General features: G+C 43.3%; 1 long non-coding RNA gene across 1 annotated transcript; it reads left to right on the plus strand.

The window, feature by feature from the left end:
• Positions 1-921: 921 nt before the first annotated feature.
• Positions 922-6,645, plus strand: LOC116356843 (uncharacterized). Its single transcript, XR_004205119.1, has 5 exons — positions 922-1,848; positions 2,081-2,190; positions 2,287-2,369; positions 2,616-2,689; positions 2,786-6,645. It is a non-coding gene; the product is annotated as an uncharacterized LOC116356843 (long non-coding RNA).
• The last annotated feature ends 633 nt before the right edge of the window (positions 6,646-7,278 follow it).

The raw sequence follows: 7,278 nt of genomic DNA on the forward strand, positions 1-7,278 counted from the left end.
GGACTAGATAAAGTTTTATTTTTACTATAATTTTTTTGCTACTACTTTAGTCTTAAACTTTGATTGTTTACTACACTCTGAATCCTTAAAGAGATGGGTGGGGTTAAGGCTTAAGAGGGTGTGAACGATGCTGAATGGGTGTAGATAAAGAAGAGCTCTCCAGTTAAGTGTACCAAAACATTCATAGGACATTTTCTCAAAAGTGGGGTTACAAGTTTATCAACTTTCAAAGCAGCATTACTTTCTCATTGTTCCATAACTGCAGTGTATGATGTACCATTTTCTAGCTCAGAGTCTGTACTTTTTTCAAATGTTGCTACAAAAGACCAAATCGACCTTGTCGGTCACATTTGATTTATTTTCCCCCAAGGTGCACCTGTGTAATGATCATGCTGTTTAATCAGCTTCTTTCTATGCCACACCTGTCAGGTGGATGGATTATCTTGTAAGTAAAAATTGCGATAAGCTTTGTGTTGCATATGGATCTTTTATTTCAGCTCATGAAACATGGGACCAGCACTTTACATGTTGCGTTTATATTTTTTGTTCAGTGTATATATGGAGAACGAATGGAAAGGGTAACACAATTGAAGTATTTGGGGCCATGGTTTAATAAAAAGCTTACATGAAGACGTTATATTACATGTATTGAGACTAAATGTAAGAAAGTATTACATCTTATGAGGACAATAGTTGGGCTTGATTGGGGGGCAGATAGGCAATCTTTACTGAATATGTATTGTACTTTGATGAGATCGTCCATAGATTACGGGTGCTTTGAATATGGTTCTGCTGCTTTTACATCGCTGTTGCGCCTTGATAGGTTGCAAGCAAGGGCACTCAGGACATGCGACGGTACATTTTAGAACTACACCAGTTGATATGTCTAGGATGTCATACAATCAACACATGGCACAATGCACATTGTTTAGAGAAGATTAAGAGATGGCCCTGGGTTTGGAGGAGGAGGCCATCTATGGTGACGGAATGGACATGGAGGATGAGGACCGCATCCCAGATGAGGATAAGGAAGATGATGAGAGTAGTGGAGTGCATATTTTGAATTGTGAACACAACTTTGTTTGCCCTACAGCATCTGTAAAAAATGTCTGTTATAATAATGTCTGACATATGTTTTATTCAGTCTGTGAGCCTGAGACTTCCAACAAGGAAAATAAGTTTGTTCCAGTCATAACTGATGAAGCTTTTCCAAGTCTGTTGGGTGTGGTGCGGTTTAGTCCAGGGACTACGTCAACAGCCAGAGGAACAGGACTCAACGTCACACAGATCTGCAGGTTGTGCAACCATGTGAAGGAATGGTCCAACCAGCCAATCTGCTGCTTTCTGCTGCCATTTTGGTGTCTGGTTGCATGCTGATCAAGGTCCTCAGAATGCTCGGAATGATGATTGGCCACCATTCACCGCAACACATTCTTCCGTCACCAGCATAAACACCTCTAGCCAGCAGTCCTCGTGACATTGGATGTTGAGCAGAGTGGCATTGATGAAACCCTCAAGGAAATGGGTGGAGATCTGGTCTTGGCTGCAGATGGAAGGAGTGATAGTCCTGGCCACTCTGTGAAGTTTGGGACATTCACTGCTGTTGAACAGAGAATCAACAAGATCCTGAACATAGAAATTGTTAATTGAAGTGTATTTTTTTTATCTTAGAGCTCTTCGCGCCACGTGGTGTGAGCTGCGGGGGTTGAAGAGGACTAAACAGTTTGTTGACAGTGCTGAGCTGGTGGTTGGAACCCTCATTACTGACCAAAACAGGCCGATCTCTAAATGGATCTGGAAAAACATGCCAGTTCGCCTACAAAGCATCGCTTGGATATTTGTCTAAATGTAAGAAATACTTAATTATATATATATATATATCTATAACAAGGTATGATTATTCTACTTTGTATTACCTGTTCATTTTCTACTGTGATTAGCTCTACGCAAGAAAATCGCTGTAGCTGAAAGCCATTATCAACCACATCTACTGGTCATGTGAAAATGATTCTGCCAAAATGGAATATTGCACTGTATCACATTTTTTATTTATTTATTTATTTGACATTTATTTAACCAGGTAGGCAAGTTGAGAACAAGTTCTCATTTACAATTGCGACCTGGACAGAACCAACACACTAACCACTCATGCCTTCGGGTCCAAGCAGAGGAACGAATTAACCAAGTACAGTAAGTGCCCATATCCTACATGTAGGATATTTAGTGTTTACAGAACAGCCGATTTTAGAATGGAAGGGTTAATTCTGCTTTAAAATGTAATTCCAGACTCTGGTACCTTCAATGGGGCTGAAGATTCTACATGGGGCCTTGATCCTTAAGGACATATCACAACTATCCACTGACAACAGGTAGTCAGTGGATCGTTCCACTCTGATGCTGCACTTCCTGCCAAGCACACCACCACCTCTTACAAGAGAATGCATGCAAGATTGATTAAGCCATTTCAAAAGAAGAAAAAAATCTAACTACTGAAATTGACATTATTATTGTCAAGTGTATCAAAGCACATTCCATTGTTTGCATCTCTCAATTGTCACCAACCTTTCAAATGTATCCTGTATCCCGTCAGATAAAACCTTGCATCCTTTCATTAGGTACTCCCTCTCCTTTGCAAAGGCCAAGAAGAGTGGATACACAATTCAGCCAGCGAAGACCAAACCCACCTACGGTAAGATGTCTTTAAATTATTATGGATTTTTTTATTTTTTATTATTACTGTCTGCCAATATTTTTGAAATGCCTGTTCTATTATTTGTCTTTACAGACTATGCTGATAAAATAGTTTTTTGTCTGGAGGAAGAATCAGATCGCAGGATCCTGTAATAACCTCAACCACTCTGTAGTCAGTTTCAGCGTCCCACGAAGGACCGGGCAGTGGGGGAGTATATAAGCCATTTCAAGGCAGCTGGCACACCATGAGCACCCTTCTTCCCACACTTTAAATTACATTTGAGTCATTTGACACTCTTATCCGTACCAACTTACAGTATTGAGTGCATAGATTTCACACTTTTTCATACTGGGATTTTCAGAATTCGGACGAAATGTAGCAGTTGATACTAGTTGAACAGCAGGTGTGCAATGTCTTCATTGATTTGTCTGGCTTTGTGGAGGGTTCTGGATTTGTGGAGTGAGGAGATGCTTTGGCACTTGACACTGCAGACCTTGCTCGCAATGTTGACTGTTCTGTGAATTGTCCTGATGTTGTCACGTTCGTTGAAAGGATGAGACCAAGGCGCAGCGTGAGATGAATACATATTCTTATTTAATGAAACGAAGAACACTTAAACAAACTTAGGATAACGGCAGACACAGGCAACTAACACATAGACAATAACCCACGAAATACCCAAGGAATATGGCTGCCTAAATATGGTTCCTAATCAGAGACTACGATAAACAACTGCCTCTAATTGAGAACCAATTTAGGCAACCATAGACATACATAACACCTAGACTAGTCAACACCCATTGACATACAAAACCCCTAGACAGGAGCAAAAAACACTTACATCACCCATGTCACACCCTAACCTAACCAAAATAAAAGAAATCAAAGAATACTAAGGTCAGGGCGTGACAGTACCCCCCCCCCAGAGAATCTGGCGGACCGGACTGGAGGGAGAATCTGGCGGATCCGGACTGGAGGGAGAATCTGGCGGATCCGGACTACGGCCCATCATGGGAGGTTCCGGTCTGCGGCCCCTCTCTCTGGACTGGGTACTGTTGCCGGAAGCTCTGGACTGGCGAGGCGCACTGTAGGCCTGGTGCGTGGTGCCGGTACTGCTGGTACTGGGCTGGGAACACGCACCTCAGGACGAGTGCGGGGAGCAGGCACAAGAAGTACTGGGCTGTGGAGGCGTACCGGAGGTCTGGAGTGTAGAGCTGACACAACCCGTCCTGGATGGATGGTTATACTTGCCCTGCGAATGGTTATACTTGCCCTCCATTTGCAGGGCGCTGGCACAAGACGCACAGGTCTGTGCAGACTCACAGTACGCAGAGCCGGCACAGGATATCCTGGTCCATGGAGGTACACTGGAGACCAGGAGCGCTGAGCCGGCACCAAATCAAATCAAATGTATTTATATAGCCCTTCGTACATCAGCTGATATCTCAAAGTGCTGTACAGAAACCCAGCCTTAAACCCCAAACAGCAAGCAATGCAGGTGTAGAAGCACGGTGGCTAGGAAAAACTCCCTAGAAAGGCCAAAACCTAGGAAGAAACCTAGAAAGGAACCAGCCTATGTGGGGTGGCCAGTCCTCTTCTGGCTGTGCGGGGTGGAGATTTTAACAGAACATGGCCAAGATGTTCAAATGTTCATAAATGACCAGCATGGTCCAATAATAAGGCAGAACAGTTGAAACTGGAGCAGCAGCACGGCCAGGTGGACTGGGGACAGCAAGGAGTTATCATGTCAGGTAGTCCTGAGGCATGGTCCTAGGGCTCAGGTCCTCCGAGAGAAAGAAAGAGAGAAAGAGAGAATTAGAGAGAGCACACTTAAATTCACACAGGACACCGAATAGGACAGGAGAAGTACTCCAGATATAACAAACTGACCCCAGCCCCCTGACACATAAACACTGGAGGCTGAGACAGGAGGGGTCAGGAGACACTGTGGCCCCATCTGAGGATAACCCCGGACAGGGCCAAACAGGAAGGATATAACCCCTCCTTCCTGGCTGGATGCCCATTCTAGCCCGGCCAATGCGAGGAGCTGGAATAGAGCACACCGGGCTAGAAATGCGCACTGGAAACACAGTGCGTTCCACTGCATACCACGGTGCCTGACCAGTAACACGCTCCCCACGGTAAGCGAGGAGTTGGCTTAGGTCTCCTACCTGACTCAGCTAATCTCCTCATGTGACCCCCCCCAAAAAAATCTTGGGGCTGCCTCTCGGGCTTCCGTGCTAGCCGTGTACCCTTATATCGTCGCCGTTCCTCCATTCTCATGTATCCCTCCTCGCACTGTTCCATAGAATCCCAAGCGGGCTCTGGCACTCTCTCTGAATCGATCGACCACCACTCTATCTCCTCCCAGGTTGTTACCCACTCATCCTTCTCCCGGGTCCATTCTTCCACAAAGCGTTGTTCCTCCCTTTCACGCTGCTTGGTCCTTGTTTGGTGGGTTATTCTGTCACGTTCGTTGAATGGATGAGACCAAGGTGCAGCGTGAGCTGAATACATATTCTTATTTAATGAAACGAAGAACACTTAAACAAACTTAGGATAACGGCAGACACAGGCAACTAACACATAGACAATAACCCACGAAATACCCAAGGAATATGGCTGCCTAAATATGGTTCCCAATAAGAGACAACGATAAACAGCTGCCTCTAAATGAGAACCAATCTAGGCAACCATAGACATACATAACACCTAGACTAGTGCCCACCCATAGACATACAAAACCCCTAGACAGGACCAAAAACACATACATCACCCATGTCACACCCTGACCTAACCAAAATAATAAAGAAAACAAAGAATACTAAGGTCAGGGCGTGACAGATGTTCTGTTATTAACAGTGAACCGTACCAGCCATAGCATCCTGTCCTTGTTCTAATTGTTTTACAATACTTGAGAAACTTACTAATTATTTTTTCTGTCTCTCTTCCTCTAGGAACTTGAATACTACCTCAGTCTAATGTCACGCTGCCATCAACACACCAGCATCCAGCCCTAAGCTGATTCCTGTCTGTCTGCTAGGGTAGAGCTGTAACTGTCATTAGGGTTTTGTTATAGTTGTTCCCTTGTACCCTCTGCCCTTGTTGACTTCCCATTACTGTGCTGAGATTGGATAAGTGTAAGCAGCACTTTGAGCCTGTAATGAACCTAACTACTTACCTACACACCCGCCCGTGGTCTGTTCATCATACATTGGGCTCCTTCACATATCTCACACCAAGTGTGTGTGCTGCTTCCGCCAAGCTTTCAGCGTGAACTCAGTCATACATAAAGGACTGTACAGTACCAGTCAAAAGTTTGGACACACCTACTCATTCCAGGGTTTTTCTTTATTTTGACTGTTTTCTACATTGTAGAATAATAGTGAAGACAAACTATAAAAATAACACATATGTAATCATGTAGTAACCAAAACAGTGTTAAACAAATCTAAATATATTTGAGATGTGAGATTCTTCAAAGTAGCCACCTTTTGGCTTGATGACCAAATAGGGCTATCTTCTGTTTACAGTACCACCCCTACCTTATCACAACACTACTGATTGGCTCCAATGTATTAAGAAAGAAATACATTCCACAAATTAACTATTAATAAGGCACACCTGTTAATTGAAATGCATTCCAGGTGACTACCTCATGAAGCTGGTTGAGAGAATGCCAAGAGGGTGCAAAACTGTCATCAAGGCAAAGGGTGGCTACTTTGAAGAATCTCACATCTCAAATACTTTTTGATTTGCTTAAGTAGGCGTTTCCAAACTTTTGACTCGTACTGTATATACAATTATTTATTGTATTTCTAAATGTTATTGTTAAATATCACTGTTATGGGGACTGTGACCACGAAGTGGAATGCGATAAAATAAGACCCATGACAAAAGTGATGTATTGGTATAACATATTTTTACAACTGTTAATAAAAAGGTAAAAATGTGTTTGAATGATCTTTATGGTGACTGAAAGCCTGTGTAAGGCATGTTCTCCTCACCTATTTCTTATCCCATTGACTACACATGAATTGGCACACGGTTGTACCAAGTGTTGCCAAATTAGCGACTTTGTTGCTATATTTAGCGGGTTTTCAGTAAAAGTACATGTAAAAGATTCTAACAACATATTCAGGCTACCTTTGGGGAGTTTTGACACCAAGGGTTTCTATGGATTTAATAGCATTTAGCAACTTTTCACACTTTAATACTACCGCAAACGAGAGTGGGACAAGCTGTCTGTGCTACTGAAGTCACAGCAATGGCCGATAGAGGCACAAGTGGAGGGGGTGTGTGGCGGGAGAGGGGTCGAAAATGCTACGTCGTGGACCGCAGCTGTGTGCAGCATGGCAAATAGGTGCTGTGACCTCATCGTGGTATGGCGCAATGTAATTCGCAACTTCTAGTGACAAATCAAGGAGCCAATACAGGATCTTTAAAAAATATATATTTACCTGTTATTTTACCAGGTAAGTTGACTGAGTACAAGTTCTCATTTATAGCAATGACCTGGGGAATAGTTACAGGGGAGAGGAGGGGGATGAATGAGCCAATTGTAAACTTACTGAAAAATTGTTCAC

This window comes from Oncorhynchus kisutch, linkage group LG24 (genome assembly GCF_002021735.2).
Source record: "Oncorhynchus kisutch isolate 150728-3 linkage group LG24, Okis_V2, whole genome shotgun sequence".
Classification (NCBI taxonomy): Eukaryota; Metazoa; Chordata; class Actinopteri; order Salmoniformes; family Salmonidae; genus Oncorhynchus; species Oncorhynchus kisutch.